Here is a 26,066-nt window from a genome sequence, read left to right on the forward strand (position 1 = left end):
GTCCATGTCTGGGTTCTCTATTCTGTTCCATTGATCTGAGTGTCTGTTCTAGTGCCAGTACCATATTGTCTTGATGATTACAGCTTTGTAGTATAGGTTGAAGTCTGGGATTATGATGCCTCCTGCTTTGGTTTTCTTTTTCAAGATTGCTCTGGCTCTTTGGGGCCTTTTCTGGGTCCATACACATTTTAGGATTATATGTTCTAGCTCTGTGAAGAATGCCGGTGTTACTTTGATAGGGATTGCATTGAATATGTAGATTTCTTTGGGTAGTATCGACATTTTAACAATATTTGTTCTTCCTATCCAGGAGCATGGAATCTTTTTGCCATTTTTTTGTGTCTTCTTCAATTTCTTTCATAAGCTTTCTGTGGTTTTCAGTATATACATTTTTCACCTCTTTGGTTAGATTTATTCCCAGGTATTGTGTGGCTTTTTGTGCAACTGTAAATGGGATCAATTTCTTGATTTATCTTTCTGTTGCTTCATGTTGGTGTATAGGAATGCGATTTCTGCGCATTGATTTCATATCCTGCAAATTTGCTGAATTCAGGAATCCATTCTAGCAGTTTTGTGTGGCATCTTTCGGGTTTTCCATATAGAGCATCGTGTCATCTGCAAAGAGGGAAAGTTTGACCTCCTCCTGGCTGATTTGGATGCCTTTTATTTCTTTGTGTTGTCTGATTGCAGAGGCTAAGACTCCCAATACTATGTTGAGTAACAGTAGTGAGAGTGGACATCCCTGTCTTGTTCCTGACCTTAGAGGGGAAACTCCCATTTTTCCCCACTGAGGATGATATTAGCATTATGATCTAGAGGTATGCTCCTTCTCTCCCTACTTTCTTGAGGCTTTTTATCAAGAAAGGGTGCTGTATTTTGTCAAATGCTTTCTCTGCATCCATTGAGAGGGTTATATGGTTCTTGCCCTTTCTTTTATTGATGTGATGAATCATGTTAATTGTTTTGCAGATATGGAACCTGCCCCGCATCCCAGGTATAAATCCCGCTTGGTCGTGGTGAGTAATACTTTTCATGTATTGTTGGATCCGGTTGGCTAATATCTTGTTGAGAATTTTTGCATCCATGTTCCTCAGGGAAAGTTGTCTATAGTTCTCCTTTGTAGTGGGGTCTCTGACTGGTTTTGGAATCAAGGTAATGCTGGCTTCATAGAAAGAGTTTGCAAGTTTTCCTTCCATTTCTATCTTTTGGAACAGTTTCAAGAGAATAGGTGCTAACTCTTCCTTATATGTTTGGTAGAAATCCCCCCTGGAAAGCCATCTGGCCCTGGACTCTTGTTTTTTGGCAGATTTTTGATTACTAATTCGATGTCCTTACTGGTTATGGGTCTGTTCAAATTTTCTATTTCTTCCTGTTTCAGTGTTGGTAGTGTATATGTTTCTAGGAATTTGTCCATTTCTTCCAGATGACCCATTTTATTGGCAAATTGCTCATACTATTCTCTTATTATTGTTTTTATTTCTGCTGTGTTGGTTGTGATCTCTCCTCTTTCATTCTTGATTTTACTTATTTCGGTCCTTTCCTTTTTTCATCTTTGACCAGACTGGCTAGTGGTTTATCAATTTTGTTAATTCTTTCAAGGCACCAGATTCTGGCTTGATTGATCTGTTCTACTGGTATTTTTCTGTTTTTTGTTTGTTTGTTTGTTTGTTTCGATAGAATTAATTTCTGCTGTAATCTTTATTATTTCCTGCCTTCTGCTGGTTTGGGTTTTATTTGCTGTTCTTTTTCCAGCTCCTTAAGGCATAAGGTTAGGTTGTGTATCTGAGATCTTTCTTCCTTCTTTAGGAAGGCCTGGATTGCTATATATTTTCCTCTTATAACTGACTTTGTTGTGTCCCAGTGGTTTGGGGTTGTGGTGTTATCCCTTTCATTGACATCCATATATTTTTCCATTTCCTCTTTAACTGCTTGGTTGGCCCATTCATTCTTTAGTAGGATGTTCTTCAGTCTCCAAGTATGTGTTACCTTTCCCAATATTTTCTTGTGGTTGATTTCGAGTTTCATAGTGTTGTGGTCTGAAAATATGCACGGTATGATCTCAATCTTTTTGTTCTTACATAGGGCTGATTTATGTCCCAGTATATGGTCTATTCTGGAGAACGTTCCATGTGCACTGGAGAAGAAAGTATATTCTGCTGGTTTAGGATGAAATGTTCTGAATATATCTGTTAAGTCCATCTGGTCCAGTGTGTCATTCAAAGCCATTATTCCCTTCTTGATTTTTTTTTATTAGATGATCTGTCCATTGCTGTGAGTGGGGTGTTGAAGTCTCCTACTATTATGGTATTACTATCGATGACTTTCTTTATGTTTGTGATTAATGATTTACATATTTGGGTGCTGTCACATTTGGCGCATAAATATTTACAATTGTTAGGTCTTCTTGGTGGATAGACACCTGGATTATGACATAATGCCCTTCTGCATCCTTGATGCAGTCTTTATTTTAAAGTCTAGATTGTCTGATATAAGTATGGCTATTCTACCTTTCTTTGGTTGACCATTAGCATGATAGATGGTTCTCCATCCCCTTATTTTCAATCTGAAGGTGTCTTTAGGTATAAACTAGGTCTCCTGTAAACAGCATATAGATGGACCTTGTTTACTTATCCATTCTGTTACCCTATGCCTTTTGATTGGAGCATTGAGGCCACTGACATTTAGAGTGAGTACTGAAAGATATGAATTTATTGCCATTATTATGCTTGTACACTTGGAGTTTCTGGTGGTGTTCTCTGCTTTCTAATCTTCGTTGCTTTTGGTATATATATATATACATATATATATATATATATGTGTGTGTGTGTGTGTGTATGTATATATATATTTTTTCAACTTTTCTTCCTTCAGAAAGTCCCCCTTAAAATTTCTTGCAGGGCTGGTGTAGTGGTCACAAATTCCTTTAATTTTTGTTTGTCTGGGAAACTTTTTGTGTCTCCTATTTTGAGTGACAGCCTTGCTGGATAAAGAATTCTTGGCTGCATTTATTTTTTTATTTTATTTATTTAATGTTTATTTATTTTTGACAGAGAGAGAGAGAGAAAGACAGAGACAGTGAGACAGAGCATGAGCAGAGGAGGGGCAGAGAGAGAGGGAGACACTGAATCTGAAGCAGACTCCAGGCTCTGAGCTGTCAGCACAGAGCCCAACATGGGGCTCAAACTCACATACCGCAGTATCATGACGAGAGCCAAAATCGGACACCTAACCGACTGAGCCACTCAGGCGCCCCTTCATATTTTTCTGATTCAGCACACTGAATATATCCTGCCACTGCTTTTGGCCTGCCAAGTTTCTGTGGATAGGTCTGCTGCAAACCTGATCTCTCTTCCCTTTTAGGTCAGGGAACTTTTTTTTTTTTCCCTTGCTGCTTTCATGATTCTCTCCTTGCCTGAGCATTTTGTGAATTTGACTATGATAAGCCTTGTTGATGGTCGGTTTTTGTTGAATCTAATGGGGCGGTCCTCTGTGCTTCCTGGATTTTGATGTCTGTGTCTTTCCCCAGGTTTCGTAAATGTTTTCCGCTATGATTTGCTCACATAACCCTAATACCCCTGTTTCTCTCTCTTCCACTTCTGGGACCCCTATGATTCTGCTGTTGTTCCTTTTTACTGAGTCACTGGTTTCTCTAATGCTTAAATCGTGCTCTTTTGCCTTAATCTCCCTCTTTTTTTTCTGCTTCGTTATTCTCTATAAGTTTGTCCTCTATATCACAGATTCTCTGTTCTGCCTTGTCCATCCTTGCCGCCCCTGCATCCATCCGTGATTGCAGCTCAGTTACAGTATTTTTAATTTCATTCTGGCTATTTTTTATTTCTTTTATCTCTGCAGAAAAGGATTCTAATCTATTTTCGACCCCAGCTAATATTCTTATTATTGTGATTTTAAATTCTGGTTCAGACATCTTGCTTGTATCTGTGTTGGTGAAATCCCTGGCTGTCATTTCTTCATGCTGTTTCTTTTGGGGTAAATTCCTGCTGAATTCTGTGGTTCAGGTTGTGCAGATTGTTCTGTTAGTCCTCCAATCAGTGTTCTAGGTGTGTAGGATGGTTTTGTGTTGGCCTGGCTGTATTTCATGGATGGGAGACACACACAAAACTTCCATGCTGTTCTGCCATCTTGGCCCCTCCCCCCATTCACAAATATTTTAAAACCTTATCTCAGGGTACCTGAGTAGCTTAGTCGGTTAAGCATCCAACTTAAGCTCAGGTCATGATCTCACAGTATGTGAGTTTAAGCCCCACGTGGGGTTCGCATTGGGCTCACCACTGTCAGGGCAGAGCTTGCTTCAGATCCTGTCTCCCTCTCTCTCTGCCGCTCCCCTGCTGGCTTGCTTGGTCTCTCTCAAAAATAAACAGTTAAAAAAATTATCTCAATAGATGTGAAATAAACATCTTTTCACATTCAATATTCATTCATGACAGAACTTAGAAAACTAGTATTATAAGGGAACTTCCTTAATATACTTGTAGCAGAAAGACCCTAAGTGACCCCATAATATCTGCCCTTTAGTGTTGTCACCTTTTCTTTATAATTCTTTTCTCTTAAGATCTGTGACTTGACTCTAGCTATTACAATATGGCAAATATAAAGGAATGTTGCAGACATAATTCAGTTAATTCACAGTCAATCAAAAGAGGATTATGCTAGGCAAACCTGATCTAATCACGTGAACACCCTTCACATGAAGGAGGACTGAGCCTTCTCTGAAGTGACATTCTCCTTGCTGGCCTCCTAAACTAAGCGGCCATATTGAGGAAGTCTACGTGGCCAAGAACAAGGAACAGCCTTGCTCTAGGCTGAATATTTGTGTCCCCACTCACCCAAATTCATGTGTTAACTCTTAATGTTCAACGTGATAGTATTTAGAAGAGGGGGATTTGGGAAATGATGAAGTCACGAAGGTGGAGCCATCATGAATGTGATTAATGCCCTTATAAAGGAGGGCTGTGAGAGCTCCCTTGGCCCTGCGCCAAGCAGGAAGACCAGCATCCACGAACCAGGAAGCAGGCCGTTGCTGTACACTGCATCTGCCAGTGCCTTCATTTTGGACTTCCCAGCCTCCAGAACTGTGAAAAATAAAACTTTTTTTTTTCATAAGCCTATGGTATTTTGTTAGAGCAGCCCAAAAGGACTAAGACAAGTGTCTGGGAACGCTTAGGACCTAAGCCTCCAACTAGCCGACAGCTAGCAAAGAGCTGTGGAAATGAGTCCAGTCATGCAGTCACAAGGAAATTCTCTTAAAAATAAACTCAATGGGCTTGGAAGGAGATTCTTCCCCGTTGAAGCACCCAAATGGGGAAGCGCATTCTAGTGGACACCTTGGCTACAGCCTTGTGAGACCCTGAACAAAGGACCCAGCTAAGCCATTGCTTAGCTTCTGGCCCATAAAAATGTGAGATAAATGCGTGTGGCTTTAAGGCACTGTGTTGATGGTGATCTGTTGTAAACGGCAAGAGCAAACTAAGAGACTAATAAAAGACATACACTTTTAAAAAACCCACTATCTACATAGTTATAGAAAACTACTGTTACATGTTGCAATTTCAAGAAGACATGAACACTCACTATCCTCACATTTACTCAACGTCATTCTTGTAGTAGGAAAGAAAAAAAAAAGAAAGCTCTAGGAATTGGAAACAAAAATGCCACTATTTATAGATTTATGTCGCTGCATGTACCAAATGCAAGGAATCTGCAGATAAAACACTTGAGTAAGAAACAATATATTGTGGGGAATAAGCTTAGACAATTAAAAGACTAGTTGTTTGGAAAAATCGGTATAATAAATGTCTTTCCTTACAAACTGTTGGCCGATTCGATGCAATTCCAATGAGAAACGGCTTTGGAGAGCTTGCCAAGTTGATTATAAAAGACCTGTGGAGCCCTTCCTTCCTTTCTTCTTTCTCATCCCCAACATTTTAGTTCCCAGTCCTAGAAACAGAGGCATGGAGTTGGAGTCCAGAGTGAGGTGTTGAAGCTTAGACAGAATGGGGAAGGCATTAGTGTGGGACAGTCACCCTGCACAGTGTTCGAGCTCAAGTGAGAGCATCCCTGAAAGGTGAATGGTATAGAATAATGAAGTATCACAGACTGAACAAGGTAGGGAGGCATCTGCACAGGGGAAGAATAGCCCAGCGTGGGTTTTCAGAACCTGCAGGGGGGCAAATCATCTGCAGAAGAGGTGGACTGGCACAGGGTATCTGAGAAAGGAGATATTTACATGTCTCAAAGTACTTCCCCATAAAATACTAAATAATTGGAAAGTGGAAACCTGGAAGATGGTACCTCCAGTGGCCAACATTAACATCACCAGTATGGGGACAAATCAAAATTGTAGGTCACCTGATAGAATGCAAAGTGTAGGTTGTAGTGATACTCTTGCTAAAAATGTATGATCTGAATTTTACCATAAGGAAACCTAAGAAAAATCCACGTTGAAAGACATTCCACATTACTGGAATTTAGTCCTCAAAAGATTAAAAATCATGAAAGTCAAGGAAAGACAAAGGAACTGTTCTAGAGTGAAAGAGACTAAGACATATGACTGAATTCAATACATGGCTCTGAGCAGGACCTTCCTTGGTATAACGTATACTATAGATAAGTGACCAAACTTAAAAAGAATTATGAGGAATAAATGATAGAATTATACTGAACCCTTGAACAAAACAGTTTCAATGGGTGCGCTGACTACACACAGATTTTTTTTTTTTTTCAGTACTGGAAATGTATTTTCTTTTATAATTTTTGTCATGGTATTTTTCTCTGTAGCTTACTTTATTTTAAGAATAGAGTATGATATATACACAAAAGATTATTGGTAATAGTAGTGGTTAAGTCTTTGGGGGTCAAAAGTTGTTCATGGCTTATTGACTGTGGAGGGCGGGGTCAGAGCCCTTACCCCATTGTTTAAGAGTCGAGTGTATAAGAGTTAATGTTCTTATTGTGAAGGTTGTATGGTAGTTATGTGGAATGTACTGACTTGTAGGATTTAAATGCTACAGGAATCAGGCATCCCATTAGCAATTTACTTGCAAATGGCTCTGGGTGGGGGGGGGGGAGTTCTTTTTTTTTTCTCTCTAATTTTTCTTCTCTCTTTGTTTCTAAAAAGCAAATCAAAATAAATAAATAGAAAAGGTGAAAAGCCTTAGGCAAATCTTATTTCTCCATGTGGAAAGAGCTAGGAGTCAGTGTTAACAATTAAAATTGTAGATAGGTTTTATGGCACTATAAAAAAATGTAATATGTACAAACATTGGCAATAGCCATAGCAGGAATACATCAAAATAATGTCTAAATCTTTAGGCCCACATATAGTCATAAAAATTGGAAAATACAAAAAGCCATCCATGAACACTACTGAAGTGTTAATGACAACTTGGTTGTTTGGGTGCTGTTCAAACTGCTGGTAGTGGAGCAGTCTGATGTATGTAAAACCCTCTAGTGCTGGTTTCCACGTACAAAATGTGCTTAAAAGTTAATGAGATGCCAAGAAACATAGTTTAAAATATTATAAAGATTTTCATTACACACATATGATACAGAAACATTTTCCTTTAATCAAGACTTTGCCGTATAGTGTGTTCAATTGGGAAACAATGAAAATGTTTGGTAAGCATCCAGTAAATTTTTTCTATTTATTTTTCAAATCATATAATTTTTGTTCAAAATCTGTACATATTCTCGTGACACTTTCCATACTGGATCTTGATTTAGAATTGAATCATCAGTAGATACTAAAGGCGTTCTACAGGATCCTCATTCAAATTCGGTAGCACCTGAAAAGGAAAAGAAAGAATTATCTTCTTTCTCCAAAATAATTTTCACTACAAGTGATTAAAAAAAAGAAGAAAAGAAAAGAAAAGAAAAGAAAAGAAAGAAAAAAAAAGAAAGTTGGGGCCTTTATGAGTGTTAAGAAAAATGAAAAATACCTACGTACAACTGCAATATGAAACCCAAGGTTAGTATTAAATATATTTTGCTCAGGGTTGCACACTGAACTAATTGCTATTGTGGATAAATGTCAGAGTTTATGGTTTCTTCATTACAAGGTGAAATTACAAGATGAGGACACAGTCCACCCTGAACAATCATAAACTATAAACGGAAAAATCAAACAGGCATTTCCAAACAGAGCCAATTATACAGATGTAAGTGACAGGTATAAAACACAGCAATACTGTGTCCTGAAGGACAAGGAAAAAGTATGCTAGGTTGAGGGAAGAAGCACATACAAAGAGCTAGAAGTGAGGAAGAACACTTGTGCAATTATGAGTAGTTTAGTTTGACAAGGTGCTAGAGCAAAGCAGCAGAGTAGGGCAAAGAGTGAGAGACAAGGCTGAATCATCTGGCAAGAAGCAAACTGATTTGCGTGTTTTCATTCCATGCTAAGGAATTTGAAGTTTTACCCAAGGGCAAAAGCAATGACAAAATCAATGAGTGAAGATTGAAACCCGTTACCTGTCAATGGCAGCTATATGACCTCTAATTATTTAACCAAGCATTACTAAGATGACTTTGGCTTTTTGGGTCTTCTATCACTAGCAGAAACAACAATTTGATAAAGCACACCTTTTCTGAGACTTGTGCAGGTTGACAGTTCCATAGAGATGGCACCAGTGAAGGAAGATTGTCGCCAGAAATAATAACAGATATATAGACTTAGGGAGATTGAAAAAACTTCTTTAACGTTTATTTATTTTTGAGAGAGAGGCAAACCACAAGCGGGCAGGGGAACAGAGAGAGGGAGACACAGAATCTGAAGCAGGCTCCAGGCTCCGAGCTTTCAGCACAGAGCCCTCTGTGGGGCCTGAACCCACCTGAGCTGAAATCAGTCGCCCAACCCACTGAACCACCTGCTTGCCCCTAGACTTGTGGGAGATTTTAAAAGAGCTATGACACATGAGGACTAAATGAGGAAGAAGTGTGTTCTTCATTATACTCATGCTTTTACATTTTTTATTAGATATGTACAAAAAAATGTGAATGTAGTATCTATTATCCAAACAATGGAAAGGGATGCCATTTACTATTTATAGTTTATTTCAGAAATCAATGGTATCTAACTTCATACATTTTGGCAACATACCTTCTTCTAGTGCTCTGGTTATTCTTTCCTCCAACTCCCGCTGCATCTGAAATAAGCCAAAAATTATTTAGAATGTGTAAGGTAAACATAAGACATGGTAGGAATTATATATAGCTTAGGACATGTGGTCTTGAAATAATACTTGTAGAGATTAAACCAAAGTTAGGGTTTGCTTAAACAGAAAACCTATCACATGAATAAAATAAATTCCTACCTATTTTATTTATTTTTAGATAACAGAGAACAGATACATATATACATGCACAACACACACACACACACACACACACACGTGTATATATATACATTTATACGTGTGTGTATACGTGTATATATGTGTATATTATATATATAATATGTGTATTATATTAATATATATAATATGTGTATATTATATATATAATGCTATTTAAGTGAATCTGATAAAAAGCACAATTAATATTGATCTATTGAATGTGTATAATCTCTGAAAGGTGATGTTTGATCTTTCTGGTACAAAAATGTTTAAACAAGAATCATATTGCATACTGAATTATTACTTGGAAATGATTAGAAAAACTGCCATTTATGAAAGTTTAATCAGTTTTTTACCTTAATGAATTGTTCCTTAAAATGGGCTTTCCATTTTTTTCACTTTTAGAAAAACAAAATTTGAAGGAATACTTTTGGTATTAATTTTTCAGGACTGACTCTTAAACACATATAAAATGAAGAAAGTGGGACTGTCTTACTGTCATGTGGAAATTCTACTGGCAAAAGATTGATTGAGTAAAAATATTTTGCTATCTGTGTTAGGACTAAAACACTTATTTCTTTTCATATGCACACAAAGATTTCAGAAAATCTCTGAAGAAAGGAAAAATAGAGGGTTACAACAGTTTTCAAACTTAGCTTCTGATTTATAACTTTCTCCATTAGAGATAAGGAAAACAATATACAATTTTCAATTGTAACTTTGTTTCCTTTCTCCAAATTAGGACCAAGTTTTGAAACACTTGACTTATTAAAGTTATGGTTATCCACTTACTTATGAAATGTGTACGAATATTTCCAACTACAGGTGACCCTTGAATAACACAGGGGTGGGGTACAGTCAAAAACCTGTATATAATTTTTCATCCCCCCAAAACTTAATTACTAATAGCCTACTGTTGACCGGAAGCCTTACCGGTAAAATAAACAGTCGATTCATACATGTTTTGTACAGTAGAATAAGCTAGGGCAAAAAATGACATTGAGAAAAACGGAAGGAAGAGGAAATACACTTAGAGTACTGTAGAGTATCCAAAAATAATCCATGTGTAAGTAAAGTAGACCCACACAGTTCAAAACCATGTTGGTCAAAGGTCAACTGTATATTACAACTGTTCCTGTCTAGAATGTACTTATTTAGATCTTTCTTAGACAAGGTAGCCTCTCCCTGAATGCCCCAAACAGGCTCCAAAATAGTGTACAGGACATAATCAACACTGTGGTGATAAGGATTCCAATGTCTTTAGAAATTTGGGTGTGAGGACAAATGTTTTGGCTGACATGTTTCCCAATATTTTCAGAGACTGTTTTCCCTAATACCTTTTTTTTAATTGAAGTATAGTTGACATACAATGTTACACTAGTTTTTCAGTATACAAATTCAGATTGGACAATTGTATACACTATGCTATGCTTGCTACCGTACGTGTAATTACCCTCTGTCACCATACAACATTAATACAATATTATTGACGATATTCCATATGCTGTATTCTTCATTCCTGTGACTTATTTACTTTATAACTGGAATTTGTACCTCTTACTCCCCTTCATCTATTTTGCCCATACCTCTCTACCCACTGCCCCTCTAGCAACCACCAATTTGTGCTCTGTAGTTATGATTCTGTTTGTGCACTTGTTTTGTTTTTTTTTATATTCCACATGTAAGTGAAATCAGATGGTATTTATTTGTCTTTCTGCGATTTATTTCACCTCGCATAATACCCTCTACGTCTATCAATGTTGTCACAAATGGCAAGATCTCATTCTTTTTGATAGCTGAGCTATATTTCATTGTATACATATTACACATTGTCTTTATCCATTCATCTCTCCATGGACACTTAGGTTGCTTCCCTATTTTGGTTGTCACAAACAATGTTTCCATAAACATAGGGATGCATATAGCTTTTCAAATTAGTGTTTTCATTTTCTTTGGGTAAATACACAGCAGTGGAATTAATGAATATCTATTTTTAAGTTTTTGAGGAACCATAACACTTTTTTGACAATAGCATTATATTCAGGCCTTATAAAATGAATGGGACAACATGACTATACCAGACTTATAAAACTAATTACTCAATGCCAGATGATGGGGGAAGGCTGTATTCAAACGATTTTATGTTACCATTAATAAATACAATATAAGATATAAACCACGTTTTTTATATGACATGACTTAAGGAGCTACCAAGGTAATGTTGCATCTTTTCCCCAAAAGCTCTTTTCCTAAATATTTACCTCTGTGACCTTTATGTTTATATCTAGGTAAAAACTGTGTTTAGATGGTGAAAATAGCTTTTAAATCCATGAATAAGAACACATGTGTACTTTTATGTATTCCTTTCCATTGATCAGAAATATAAGAGGGTGAGAAAATTATACACAGAAAAACTATATATCAGCAAATTTTAATTCAAAGAACATTTTTAAAGGATTTTTAATTAGAAGGATTTTCTCATTAACTGTTAGCATTCAAATATGGCCCATAGAAATCTAGGGTTCGGTTGGGGACACTGCAGGATTGAGGGACAAGGAAGTCACAGCCATAGTCTCCATCTCTCCTTTAGTTAGACAGCTCTACTTCTCTCTGTTTTACACAATACAGTTTAATGCAAAAAAAAAAAAAAAACTACGTTCTATGCTTTGAAAAGTATTATTTTGAAGGTATAAAAGTCACTAATTTAGTCAAAATCCCGAATTTGCCTAATAGACAAAACGGGCTCAGAGAGAGTGTACTTTGCCTGAGGTCATGAAACCAACTAGATGCAGACCAGGAATACACTTGTGGTCTTACCAAGCCTAGAGTTCTATGCCAGTTACTTCCTCATAGTCAGGAAAAATACGTGTATTTTAAGTATAACTCAGAGAAAATGAATACATAAAACTTTGTCATATGGCTCAGTAATGCTTAGGTATGAGGCACACAATAGTAGCTCTCTAACTAAATTACAAATTTTAAAGTCATGAATGAAAATGAAGGAACAGAAATTATGTTAACTCCGTTTAGTAGCAGTCAATTTTTAAGCACAACTTTTTTATTTTTATTTTTTTAAATTTTTAACGTTTATTTATTTTTGAGACAGAGAGAGACAGAGCATGAACGGGGGAGGGTCAGAGAGAGGGAGACACAGAATCTGAAACAAGCTCCAGGCTCTGAGCTGTCAGCACAGAACCCGATGCGGGGCTGGAACTCACGGACTGCGAGATCATGACCTGAGCCGAAGTCGGCCGCTTAACCAACTGAGCCACCCAGGCACCGCAAGCACAATTTTTTTAAACCACAGGACAGAGAACTTGAGAGAGAAAATCTTTAGGTGAAACAAGTAAGCTGAAACTGAGGAAATTCTTCCTGAAAGCATTATTTATTCCTTCCAAAGAAAATTTGTTTTATCAAAATCAATCAACAAATGAGTGAACCCATGGTGTGGTTATTTATAGCAAAATTTAAAACCCAACACAGATTTCTCTTTCACTTCTAGAATGCTTCTGCCTAACCTCTCATCATTTGTTGGTATGTACAAAAGACACAATTCACTTTATTTATAATTTAAATCCAGTTGGAAATTATAGGTGAACCTTCACTTCTCACATGTGGACTTATCTCTGACTCCCTCCCAATGGGAAGGGAGACTTACCTAACGGGTGAATTTGGGAGAAGGAGCTAAGCAGTGCTTACGTGTTTCTGAATCTCCTCTTTGAAAAGATGTGCCTGCCCACAGTAACATGAATTTGGGTCTGCTCTCAGATCTGTGGTAAGCACCCGGCCCCCGGGGTGGGGGTCAAGCATTTGTTTTCTCAATTTACAACTGTGTGGGGAAGTGCCCAATTTGGGAGGAAGCCCAATGTGGCTAACATAACCTAAATCATATCCTCCAATTTGTTAGTGTGTATTAGTAATAAAGCTACTAAGTTTCTCTCCATCTCCTTGTCTCCTGTGTTCTGAATTTAGAAAGAGAAGAGCAGGGTTACTTGCCGCCTACCCAGTGTCACTTGTCACAGCTCCACCAAGAAAAATGACTATACAACACTTACAGAAACATTCTCTTCTTCCTTGACTTCATAATTAATGTACATTGTTCAAAAGCATCGCTCACTCGAAAGAGAGAAAAAGTTTAAAGGAACCATTTTAGGAACAAACATAGAAAGCCAGACAAACTGAGGACACAGAGGAGTACATTCCAAATGAAAGAACATGACAAAACCTAAGAAAAAAAGCTAAGTGAAACAGAGATAAGTAATGTACCTCATAAAGAGTTCAAGGTAACGGTCATAAAGATGCTCAGTGAACTCGGGAGAAGAATGAATGGATCCAGTGATAACATCAACAAAGAGATGGAAAATATAAAAAAGAACCAATCAGAGCTGAAGGATACAATAACAGAAATGACAAATACACTAGAGGGAATCAACAGCAGATAAGAAGATGCAGAAGAACAGATCAACAATTTGCAAGACAGGGTAGTAGAAATCATTCAAGCCAAAAAACAAAAAGAAAAAAGAATTTTAAAAATGAGGCTAGGTTAAGGGACCTGTGGGACAACATTCAGTGTAATAATACTTGCATTCAAGGGGTTCCAGAAAAAGAAAAGACAAAGGGGCAAAGAACTCATTTGAAGAAATAAAAGCTTCATTTTAAAAATTCAAATATTTGCTTGATTTAGCTATTTATAAAATGCTCTACAATCACTCATCAAGATATTTTATAAAAATAGAAACAAAGGTGGTATAAGTCAAAAAAAAGGAAAAAGAAAAAAGAGTGCCATAAATAAGAAAGCAATTAAAGATGTATTCTCGTGTAAGAAAATAGCAAAACTTTTAACTTAAAGGAGAAATTAACCTTTTTAGTGTTACAAGTTGATTTAATTCATAAAAAGGACTTACCATGGATTCTTTTTTTTTTTTTAGAGTAGCCTCCATGCTTAGTGTAGAGCCCAATGAGGACTTGAACTCATGACCCTGAGATCAAAACCTGAGCTGAGATCAAGAGTTAGATGATGAACTGACTGAGCCACCCAGGCACCCCCCTGGATTCTTTTAAATAGTAAACATTCATATGTCGTTAAGTGTTCAGAGGACGATCATTCACTGACATACAGGGGTGCAAAAACTGGATTATAGCAAAACTTTCAAATGTTTATGAACCACTGCCAACTGAAAATAAGTCCAAGCATCTAAGTGTTCCTGTGGTTACCAGGCAATAACATTTACTTTCTAAAATCAAATTTAAATGAAAGCTTTCAAGAAATTTAACATGGGTAAGTTTACTTATATTTACAGAATACAGTTAATGCTAGGTGTCTCTTGTGGCACACCTGGGTGGCTCAGTTGTTTTTAGTGTCCAAATCTTGATTTTGACTCAGGTCATGATCTCATGGTTTTGAGACTGAGCCCCACATTCGGCTCTGTGCTGAGCACGCAACCTGCTTGGGATTCCTTTTCTCCCTCTCCTTTTGCCCCTCCCCTGCATGCACTCACTCATTCTCTCGCTAAAATAAAATAAAAATAAGTATCTCTCAGAAATGAGAGATCCATAATTTGGCTATTGTTGAGAGTGCTGCTATGAACATTGGGGTACAAGTGCCCCTATGCATCAGTACTCCTGTATCCCTTGGATAAATTCCTAGCAGTGCTATTGCTGGGTCATAGGGTAGAGCCTAAATGTCCATCAACTGATGAATGGATAAAGAAATTGTGGTTTATATACACAATGGAGTACTACGTGGCAATGAGAAAAAATGAAATATGGCCTTTTGTAGCAATGTGGATAGAACTGGAGAGTGTGATGCTAAGTGAAATAAGCCATACAGAGAAAGACAGATACCATATGGTTTCACTCTTATGTGGATCCTGAGAAACTTAACAGGAACCCATGGGGGAGGGGAAGGAAAAAAAATAGGTTAGAGTGGGAGACAGACAAGCATAAGAGACTGTTAAAAACTGAGAACAAACTGAGGGTTGATGGGGGGTGGGAGGGAGGAAAGGGTGGGTGATGGGTATTGAGGAGGGCACCTTTTGGGATGAGTACTGGGTGTTGTATGGAAACCAATTTGACAATAAATTTCATATATAAAAAAAAATGAGAGATCAAGGGACTAATATATATATTCTATATATTCTATATATTAATATATTAATATTATATAATTAATATTAATATTATATTATATATTATATATTATATTATAATATATTATATATTATATTTTATTATATTAATATTATATATATAATATTATATATTATATAATATTATATATATATGTATAATTTACCTCAGTTATTTCTTAGCACATATAATGCTGACTTTTACTTCTTATGTGTTAGTTCCTTAAACAACTCAGAATTTCACCAAATTAAAAGCAACAACTATATCCGATATCTGAAACCCAAACTAAAACAGATAATATAACTAACCTCCCACAAGGAAGTCTCCCTGTCGTCATATGATGGCAGTGGGTTTAAGGTAGGAATCACTAAGTTTCCTCTTGGAGTAAGGTTTCCATTGAGCACTAAATTATTTTCAAAATCTCCACAATTAGGTGGTTCCAGGCCTGGACTCATAGTAAGGGTCCTGAGTAAAGTTTGGTGCTGCTGTCTCTCCACAAGAAGTTTTGTATTGCTCTCTGACAGTCTCTCATTAGTCCTGTGAAGAGTAAAAAACACAAATACATTTACTTTTTCCCTAAATCATTCCTAAATGACATACATTTTTTTAAGTGTCCATAATAGTAAATAGCATTTGCCATTGAACAGTGTTTTAACACTGAACACGTGACAGAGCACACCTACTATCTAAAATTATACTTTTAAAATTGTTCTAAAGAAATACTTATGTTTCCAGGGGGATTCCTAACTAACAATTCAAATTAGGGAAGGGACAGAAGTGGCTATCAGTGAGGTACATGGGTTAACAAATAATACTTGCTGTCTTCTGGAATGGCTGTACTGACAGGATCCTTTAGGATGCCATTATATATACATACTTATATTTAGTAAACCTGTTTACAGATGTAAAACTAAACCATCCCTCAAAGACGTTTTCAAGCGTTTGCTTTCACCACTCTTGTACATTTCACTTATTATCTCAAAGAAACTGAGCATTTGACACTGAGGAATCATTGAGACCAACAATCTCTAGGGGAGATAGTAGATGACAGACGTGTGATCAGAAAGAACTAAAACAGCTACAGAGGCAATTAGCTCATAACAGTTACCAAGGCACTGGAGGCAGAATCTGCCCTTTCTGTCTTCAGTCTTCCACATGCCTCCCTCCCACCATGGTGCTCTTTTAGCCACTTTGGGAATTATACTACCCTTCAGCCCTGTGTGAGTCTTTCTGTATTTCACCTGGATGCCTTTATGTAAAGTAGAAAAAAGCATAAAGGATAGTTTTTCTCAAGGCCCACTCTAGTAATCATACCAAAGGTCACAATCAAGAGAATAAATGTACCAAGCTGCCAGGATGAGTAGTAGTAGTACTTGACCTTTTCGGTTAAAGATGTAATCTTCCAAAAAGAAACTCACCGACATTTCTATTTAGGGTAATTCTGACAAGCAATTTTATAATAATACGCTTCTAAATGAGAAAGCTTCGAACAATGCACTTAAAGACTAGCAGATCTGATCAATGGAAAATATACAGGGGGGGGTGCGGGGGTGGGGTGGGGGGAAGAGGTCCTGTAAAACCGAAAAAAAAGAGGAGGGATGCAAACTGTCCTGGACTAACATTTCAAAGGTAAGTTCATTTAGAAACCTCATTTTCCAAAATGACACGATCTAGTTGGCTTTCACTTCCTACTCATCTCATGATCTTGGCTCCACAGAAATTATGCTTTAGAGGCAAATTAATGAGCTAAATTTCTTGTCTATGATTCTGTTTTGACTTACTTGTTCAGCTTATTTCTCAAGGACTTTCTAACTTTTAATTATTCTAGGTAGGGTTGCCTGTAGGTTTCCAACTCTGTTTTAGTAGAATATTCTTGAGAAGTCTTCATTGTAGAGACCTGAGATTCCAGATCTTTAATTCTAAGTTCCATTTGACTTCTCGTTGAAGCATGAGCATTTTCTCTTAACTGGCCCAAGTTTTCTTGAGCTGCTGCTTGTGCCTAATGAAAATTAACAGGATAGTTTCAAAATAGGTATAATCTGAATAATTAATTATACCTGTTTCCTTTAGTTCTTAGTCAATGTTTCAGAGAGAAATTTTAAATGAAAAAAAAGCTCAAGTGTAAAATATTTGTCATCAATGTAAACTGAATTAAATATGATTTATAAAATTAAAGTTCAATCATTCTTCTATTAGTATTCACGCAATCTGATAATTCAAATAATAGAATCAATGAGAAAATTTTAAAAGTTAACAATAAACTTAAGAATAATCCACGTACAGTGCAATTTTTAAATCATAATTTTTCTTTTCCTCTTCATAGTGAGACTAGTTGTTTAAATCATCATTTTTTCTTATCCTCTCGATTTAGTAGGAATAATGATGAAAACTGAAATCTTTAAAGGGAGGAACAAATGCCTCCAGAAATCTACAAATTACCATAAAGCAAGTAGAGGAAACCCCTACAATACATCTATCCAAAATGTAATTTGCAGTAAAATGAATTAAAGCACATTACAGATCAATCAATTAACCTGTTAAAACAGGTTGACTTCATGTAACTTTTCTACTATCTCCAGTCGTGCTCTTTCTTCAATCTCCCGTTTATACTTTCCATGTGACTGTGTTCTACCATATTCATTTCCATAAATTGTTTCAATTTTACTACTTCTTGCTGTAACTTGTTGTTGCTCTCTAGTTTTACACGTTCTTCTTCGAAAGCTTTCATTGATAATAACTCTTGAAGAACTTGATTTTTTGCATCCAGGTGTAGACATTTTGAAGATGTAGTTTCCAGTTCTGTTGTAAGGACATCAGCCTGCATGAATAAAACACTATAGTTTGGAAGGGAGTGAAAAGAGTCTAACTCAAAACTACTATGAAATTCTTTTTTTTTTTTTTTTCAGATTTTAAGTAATCTCTACACCCAGTGTGAGGCTTGAACTCACAATCTCAAGATCAAGAGTAACTGAGCCAGCCAGGCACTCAAATTTTTAAATAAACTGATTTGCAATAAAATGTTACCTGTCTTAGAATGTGGAACCTTGGGGCGCCTGGGTGGCGCAGTCGGTTAAGCGTCCGACTTCAGCCAGGTCACGATCTCGCGGCCCGTGAGTTCGAGCCCCGCGTCAGGCTCTGGGTTGATGGCTCGGAGCCTGGAGCCTGTTTCCCATTCTGTGTCTCCCTCTCTCTGCCCCTCCCCCGTTCATGCTCTGTCTCTCTCTGTCCCAAAAAATAAATAAACGTTGGAAAAAAAAATTAAAAAAATAAAAAAAAGAATGTGGAACCTTAAACAACTCAGAAAATCAAGAGCCAAGTTATAGTCATCAGGTGTTACTGAAATAGATCTTTGCTATCATTCTCTTTATTACACAACATTTGCACTTGATTCTATACTTTTATTTTTCTATGATTTTTTCATATCTTTCTTTCATAAAATAAGTCCCATCTTAGGAGAAAGTCTCTTAGCCCTTCCCCCATCTTAACACTCCATAATTTTTAAAGAAGTTTTAGCAATATCATATTGACTTATGTATGCCCAAGTCAAAAAATATGTCCCAACATAAGACTCTGGAAATAAGACTCTAATTCATGAATCTATAAGTAATGATTCTAGTGCCATGGCCTGTTTCTGAACTGCAAATGTTTTATGCTAATTTGAAGTGCATTCCCAGGAGACATAATTCTCCAGGATGTGTTAAGAAATCACATCTCCCAGTATAAAACTTTAATTGGATGATCCACATACTTTTTTGAGGCTAAAAAAAAATTAATTCAATACTGTTATCTTGTAATCCGTTGTTACTTTCTAGAAAATAAGAGATCATATTAAACAAAAACAACAACAACAAAACTGGATGGAGTTTCAGTGATGCTGAGTTGGGAACGACTTCCATCCATTATATATGATTGGTAAGACAAGGTGAGTGGATGTGGTGGTTTTATAAATTCGTTGAAACTTCTGTGAAAATCCCTCCCCTTAAATATATGCTGGCTTCAGTAACTGGTTTCTAGTGAACAGAATATGCAGAACTGCTGTGATTTTTAAGGCCAGCTTAGAAAATGTGATACAGCTCCCATCTGACTTTCTTTCTCTAGGGAAGCTCACCCTTAGAACGCAGCCACCACGTGGTGAGGAATCCCAGGCTACCTAGTGAGTCTTCATGTAGATACTCCAGCTGAGACTAGCCAACGTCCTAGCCAAAGGCCAGCCTCAACAGCCAAACACGTGCATGAACAAGCCTTTAGATGATTCTAGTCTCCAGCTTCCAGTTATGCCAGCTGATGCCAATTGAAAAAGAAATGAGTTGCCCTACTCTGCTGTGCCTAAACTAAAATTGGTGAACAGAGAAATGCTGTTTTTAACTACTAGGTTTTGAGGTGGCTTATTATGCAGCAGTAAATTACTACCACAGATACTGATACTAAAAATGGTGTGCTGCTATTAAAAAATCCCCTAAAACTAAACTTCCTTTGAACCAGGAGGTAGGTGGAACCTGGAAAGATGTAGAAAAGCGTAAGAATGAGACCCAAAAAGGGCCTCCACAAGACTCTTAGTGGAAACCTGATGGCCTGTGAAGTGGCTGACAGCAAGGGTTTCTATGCAAGTGAAGACAATGACACTGGAGGAAAGGGAAGTCATGCTACAAAATACCTGAAAGTAAAACGGATAGGAAAGAGAAACTAAAGAAAGACTATGCAACTGAAAGGAACCAGGACTTACTGGGTTCAAGTATCTGTTTCTCATTTACAGCCTCTCTACATGTTAAACTGTCAAATAATGTTAAAATAAGGAAATGGCTTTTGGGTTCAGAGAAACTCCAGGGTGCTACCAGGAAAACAGAAAGATTTAAGGTATGCCTCCAATTTCTTTAAGGATCTTAAGAGTATAAGTTTTTGGTGTGCCTGGATGGCTCAGTCGGTTAAGCGTCCGACTTCAGCTCAGGTCATGATCTCACGGTCCGTGGGTTCGAGCCCCGCGTCAGGCTCTGTGCTGACATCTCAGAGCTTGGAGCCCATTTCGGATTCTGTGTCTCCCTCTCTCTCTCTGCCCTTCACCTGTTCATGCTCTGTCTCTCTCTGTCTCAAAAATAAATAAACGTTAAAAAAAAAAACAGAAAAAAAGAGTATAAGATTTTTTTAAAGTAGGTTCCACACCCGACATGAGGCTTAAACTCAGCACCCAGAGATCAAGTGTCACATGCTCTACCAACTGAGCCAGACAGGAGCCCCAAGAGTAGACGAATTTTAAAGGCATTGTCCTATAAGAGCTTCACAGGAAACCTGAAGCGAAAAGTTTATCTCAAAAGGACTTGGGAGGGTCGCTTTGCTAAAACACGGCATGAAATCCAGTAATATTCACAGAAAACTAAAAAAGGTAAGAGATTTATAGTAGCAAACATACTATTTGCTACCTTGGACTAAAAGAGACCAAATAGTGCAAAATGAAAAGAGGCCTTTGGGTCTTACAAGTCCCACAGGGAGGAAGCAGGATGAAAAAACAGCTGCAAATACAGGTCATTCCTTATGAAAAGGAAGGAACCAAGAGCTCAAAGAGTAAAGAAAGGGAAGAGACATGGAGAAAGTATTCCCGTGGTTAGGACTAAGTCCTAACTTAAGAACTGACAGCATGCATCGGGCTATATTTCAAAACTCTTATGGACTAAGGTGCTTCCCATCTTCTTTTTCTGAATGGGTGAGTCCTCAGCAGTTGACTAGAATGTTGCATTTGTGAGTGGTAAATAACTGTCTCTTTCGTTCTCAAGTCCTCATATTGAGAACACTTCCACTCAAGGGGCTATACTTGAGATACCATAACCCAGGCAGCTTATCCCCACTGCACCTGATTAAGATGGTAAGATCTTGGACTCAAGCCCTGAACCTGATGCCATGATAACTGAGACTTGCAGGAGGTATTGGAGGGGGAGGGGAGTGAATGTATTTTTCAGGTGGGAGGAACACAAACATTTGTGGCCAGTGGATAAATTATACTACTTTTTAAAGGTGTCCATAGGTTTTAAATATTAATTCCATTTAAAAAAGGCCATGGAACAACCTTAGTGGCGTGCTCCTAATGAACAGAATATGTGACTATGATCCTGTGTGTATTCCAAGTCTAGGTGACAAAAGGCGATACAGATTCTGCCTTGCTCTGTATCTCAGGCTGCTTACTTGGAATCTAGCTCCCCATCTAGTGAGGAAGCCTAGGCCACAAAGAGGGTCTAGGTGTGTCAGTTTAAGTGTTTCTGCTGCGTCCTGAACTGAAGTCCCAGGAAACAGCCAGCATCAACCACCAGACATTAGTGAACAAATCTTCAAGTGGATCCAGCCCCAAACCTTTCAGTTGCCCCACCTGAAGCTGAGCGGGGCAGAGACTAGCTGTCCTGGCCACACTTTTCCTAACAGATTCGTGAACAAAAGAAATCTAACCTTTGGGGAGTGTGTTAAGAAAAAAACAAAAATGATAAATTTAAATGTGGATTAAAAAAAAGAGATAAGATACATAAACTTGTATAGGAGAAATTGGTCTCCATTAAAGTAGGATGTAATAAATGTTAAGATTAATTTATTAACAACCAATGGTGCTAATGAGAAGAAGCAGATAACTAGAAGCAAGATCTAAGAAGTTTTTCTCTCAGTTTTTCCCCAGCTAGGATCATATTAACTGCTCATTTTCCATATATGGCCTTTATTATGTTGAGGTATGGTTCCTCTAAGCCTACTTTGTTGAAGTTTATATCATGAATGGATGTTATAGTTTGTCAAATTCTTTTTCTGCATCTATTGCAATGATATGACTTTATGTTTTTTTGAAAATTAATAGGAGGTATCACATTCATTGATTTGCAAATATTGAACCACCCCTGCAAACCAGGGATAAATCCCATTTGGTTATAGTGAATGATTTTTTTTAATGTGGATTTGTTTTTGAGAAAGAGCACAAGCAGGGGAGGGACAGAGAGAGAGGGAAACACAGAATCTGAAATAGGCTCCAGGGTCCAAGCTGTCAACAGAGCCTGACACTGGGCTCAAACCGACGGACCATGAGATTGTAACCTAAGCTGAAGTTGGATGCTTACCTGACTAAGCCACCCAGCTGCCCTTGCCCCCCGTGAATGATTTTTTAATGTATTGTTGGATTAAGTTTGCTTATTTTGTTGAAGATTTTTGCATGTTCATCAGAGATGCTGGCCTGTAATTCTCTTTGTGGAATCTTTATCTGGTTTTGGTATCAGGGTAAAGCTGGCATAGAATGAATTTGGAAGTTTCCCTTTCTTTCATGTTTTTCTGGAACAATTTGAAAAGAATAGGTTAAACTTTCTTTTTTCTTTTCTTTTCTTTTTTTTTTTTTTGTATTACCTGTTCTTTCCATGTTAAAATTTACATCTGAAGTCATCCAGTCCTAGACTTGTGTTTGTTGAGAGTTTTTGATTCCTGATTCGGTTTCCTTGCTGGTTATTGATTTTTTTCAAGTTTTCTCTTTATTCTTGTTTTAGTTTGGTAAGTTATATATTTCTAGGAATTTATTCATTTCTTCTCAGTTGTCCAACTTGTTGGCATACATTTTTTCACAATATTCTCTCATAAATGTTTGTATTTCTGTGGTGTTAGTTCTTATTTCTACTCTCACATTTGTGGTTTTATTTATTTTGGTCTTTTCTATTTTCTCGTTGATTATTCTGGCTAACACCTTATCAGTTTTATTAATTTTTACAAATAACCAGCTCTAGGTTTCATTGATCTGTTCCAGTATTATCTGTTTTTTGTTTGTCTATCATTCATTTCTGCTTTAATCTCTTTTTTTTTAATTTTATTTTGAGAGAGACCACACATGAGTGAGGGATGGGCAGAAAGAGAGAGAGAGAGAGAGAGAGAGAGAGAGAGAGAGAGAATCCCAGACAGGCTCCATGCTGCCATCAGAGAGCCTAACATGGGGCTCAATCTCAAAACTCTGACATGACCTGAGCCAAAATTGAGAGTCAGACACAACCAGTTAACCCACCCAAGGGCCCCCTGCTCTGATCATTATTATTTGCTTTCTTCTGCTGGCTTCAGGCTTCATTTGTTGTTCTTTTTCTAGCTCCTTTAGGTGTAAGGTTAGGTTGTTTGAAATTTTTCTTGCTCCTTGAAGTAGGCTTATATTGCTATGTACTTCCCTCTTAGGACCACTTTTACATCATCTCAAAGGTTTCAGACCATTATTTTTTCATTTCCATTTGTATACACGTTTTTAAGTTTCTTCTTGTATCTCTTGCTTAAGCCGTTCCAGTGCAGTAGCACGTTATTTAACCTGCATGTATTGTTTTTAATAATTAAGGCCTATTTTTTGTTTGTGATCCATTCTTGAGAATATTCCATGTACACTTGAAAACAACGTGTATTCTGTTTTAAGATGGAACCTTCTGAAAAAAAATCTCTTAAGTCCAATCTGGTCTGCAAAGCCACTCTGTCATGCAAAGCCATTGTTTCTTTTTCTTTTTTTAAAAAATATATGAAATTTATTGTCAAATTTGTTTCCATACAACACCCAGTGCTCATCCCAACAGGTGCCCTCCTCAATAACCATCACCCATCCTCCACTCCCTCCCACCCCCCATCAGCCCTCAGTTTGTTCTCAGTTTTTAAGAGTGTCTTATGCTTTGGCTCTCTCCCACTCTAACCTCTTTTTTTTTCCTTCCCCTCTCCCATGGATTCCTGTTAAGTTTCTCAGGATCCACATAAGAGTGAACACATATGATATCTGTCTTTCTCTGTATGGCTCAAAGCCCCTGCTTCTTTGGTGATTTTCTGTTAAGATGTATTTTTTGGTGATTTTTTGTTAAGATCTATTGATGTAAAATGGGTGTTAAAGTACCCTATTACTGTCTTATTATCAATTAGTTCCTTTATGTTGGTTATTGTTTTATGTACTTGAGTGCTCTCATGGTGGGTGCATAAATATTTACAATTGTTAGATCTTCCTATTGGATTGTACCCTTTATTATGATATAGTAGCATTCTTTGGCTCTTGCTACAGACTTTGTTTTTGGTTGTTTATTTATTTTGAGAGAGACAGAGTTGGGGAGGGACATAGAAAGGGGGAGAGAAAATTTCAAGCAGCCTCCATGCTGTCATCCTGGAGCCCAACATGGGGCTCAAAGCCACCAGCCATAAGATCATGACCTGAGCCAAGACCTAGTCGGTTGTGCAAATGACTGAGGCACCCAGGTGCCCCACAGTCTTTGTTTTAAGGACTGTTTTGTCTAACAAAAGTATCGCTATTTTTTCTTTTAACGTGATAAATTTTTCTCCATCCCCTCGCTTTTCATTTTTTTTCATAGAATTCATTGTCAACTTGGCTAACATACAGTGTGTATAGTGTGCTCTTGGTTTCGGGAGTAGATTCCAGTGGTTCATCAATTGTAGACAACACCCAGGGCTCTTCCCAACAAGTGCCCTCCTCAATGCCCACCACCCACTTTCCCTTCTCACTCACCGCCCCCCATCCACCCTCTATTTGTTCTCTGCATTCAAGAATCTCCTATGGTTTGCCCCTCGCCTTCTCTGTTTGTAACTATTTTTCCCCTTCCCTTCCCCCACGGTCTTCTGTTAAGTTTCTCAAGTTCCACATAGGAGCAAAAACATATGATATCTGTCTTTCTGTGACTTATTTCATGTAGCATAATACCTTCCAGTTCCATCCACATTGCAAGAGATAGCATGATTTCACTCTTTCTCCTTGCCAGGTAGTATTCCAGTGTATATATAAACCACATCTCTTTATCCATTTATCAGTTGATGGGCATTTAGGCTTTTTCCAGAATTTGGCTATTGTTGAAAGCACTGCTATAGACACTGGAGTACATGTGCCCCTATGAATCAGCACTCCTGTATCCTTTGCATAAATTTCCAGTAGTGTTATTGAGGGGTTGTAGGGTAGTTCGATTTTCAATTGTTTTAAGGAACGTACGCACTGTTTTCCAGAGGGGCTGCACCAGTTTGCATTACCACCAACAGTGCAAGCATCCCCTCACTTTCAATCTGCAGGTGTCTTTATGTCTAAAATGAGGTTTTTACAGGCAGCATACAGATGGGTCTTGTTTTTTAATCCATCCTGTCACCCTAGGTCTTTTGGTTGGAGTGTTTATTCCATTTATATCCAAAGTAATTATTGACAGGTATGTATTTATTGTCATTTTACTACTTGTTTTGTGGTTGTTTCTGGAGATTTTCTCAAATCCTTTATTCTTTTTCTCCCTTTGATGTCTTTCTAATTTGCTTTCATGATATATTTGGATTTCTTTCTCTTTATTCTTTGCATGGTTATTAGTGGGTTTTGGTATATGATAAGCATTAATTTGTATATCACCTCTTCTGCGTGTAGCAGTCTATATTAAGTTGATGGTCACTTAAGTTAGAGCTCATTTTTTTTCTCCTCCCCATGTTTTGATAAGCTATTATATTGTGTATCGTTTTTTGGGGCATTCCTTGACGATTTTTTTTACAGAAATATACATGTTTACTGCTTTTACATTTCCTGCCTTTATACTGTCACTTTTGATCTCTCCTTTCCACTCAGAGTTGCCGATAATATTTCTTACAGGCTGATTT

At 37.4% G+C, this 26,066-nt stretch overlaps 1 protein-coding gene and 1 long non-coding RNA gene across 2 annotated transcripts in view; both read right to left on the bottom strand.

The window, feature by feature from the left end:
- LOC125159788 (ankyrin repeat domain-containing protein 26-like) overlaps positions 1 to 26,066 on the bottom strand; it is a 708,468-nt gene that overhangs the window by 330,319 nt on the left and 352,083 nt on the right. The gene's annotated exons all lie outside the window — the stretch shown is intronic.
- On the bottom strand, positions 7,613 to 17,545 carry LOC125159797 (uncharacterized). The gene is made up of 4 exons (XR_007149929.1): positions 17,258 to 17,545; positions 15,785 to 16,013; positions 9,113 to 9,158; positions 7,613 to 7,802 (listed from the first exon to the last, which is right to left on the bottom strand). It is a non-coding gene; the product is annotated as an uncharacterized LOC125159797 (long non-coding RNA).

This window comes from Prionailurus viverrinus, unplaced genomic scaffold, assembly GCF_022837055.1.
Source record: "Prionailurus viverrinus isolate Anna unplaced genomic scaffold, UM_Priviv_1.0 scaffold_62, whole genome shotgun sequence".
In the NCBI taxonomy this organism is placed as follows: domain Eukaryota; kingdom Metazoa; phylum Chordata; class Mammalia; order Carnivora; family Felidae; genus Prionailurus; species Prionailurus viverrinus.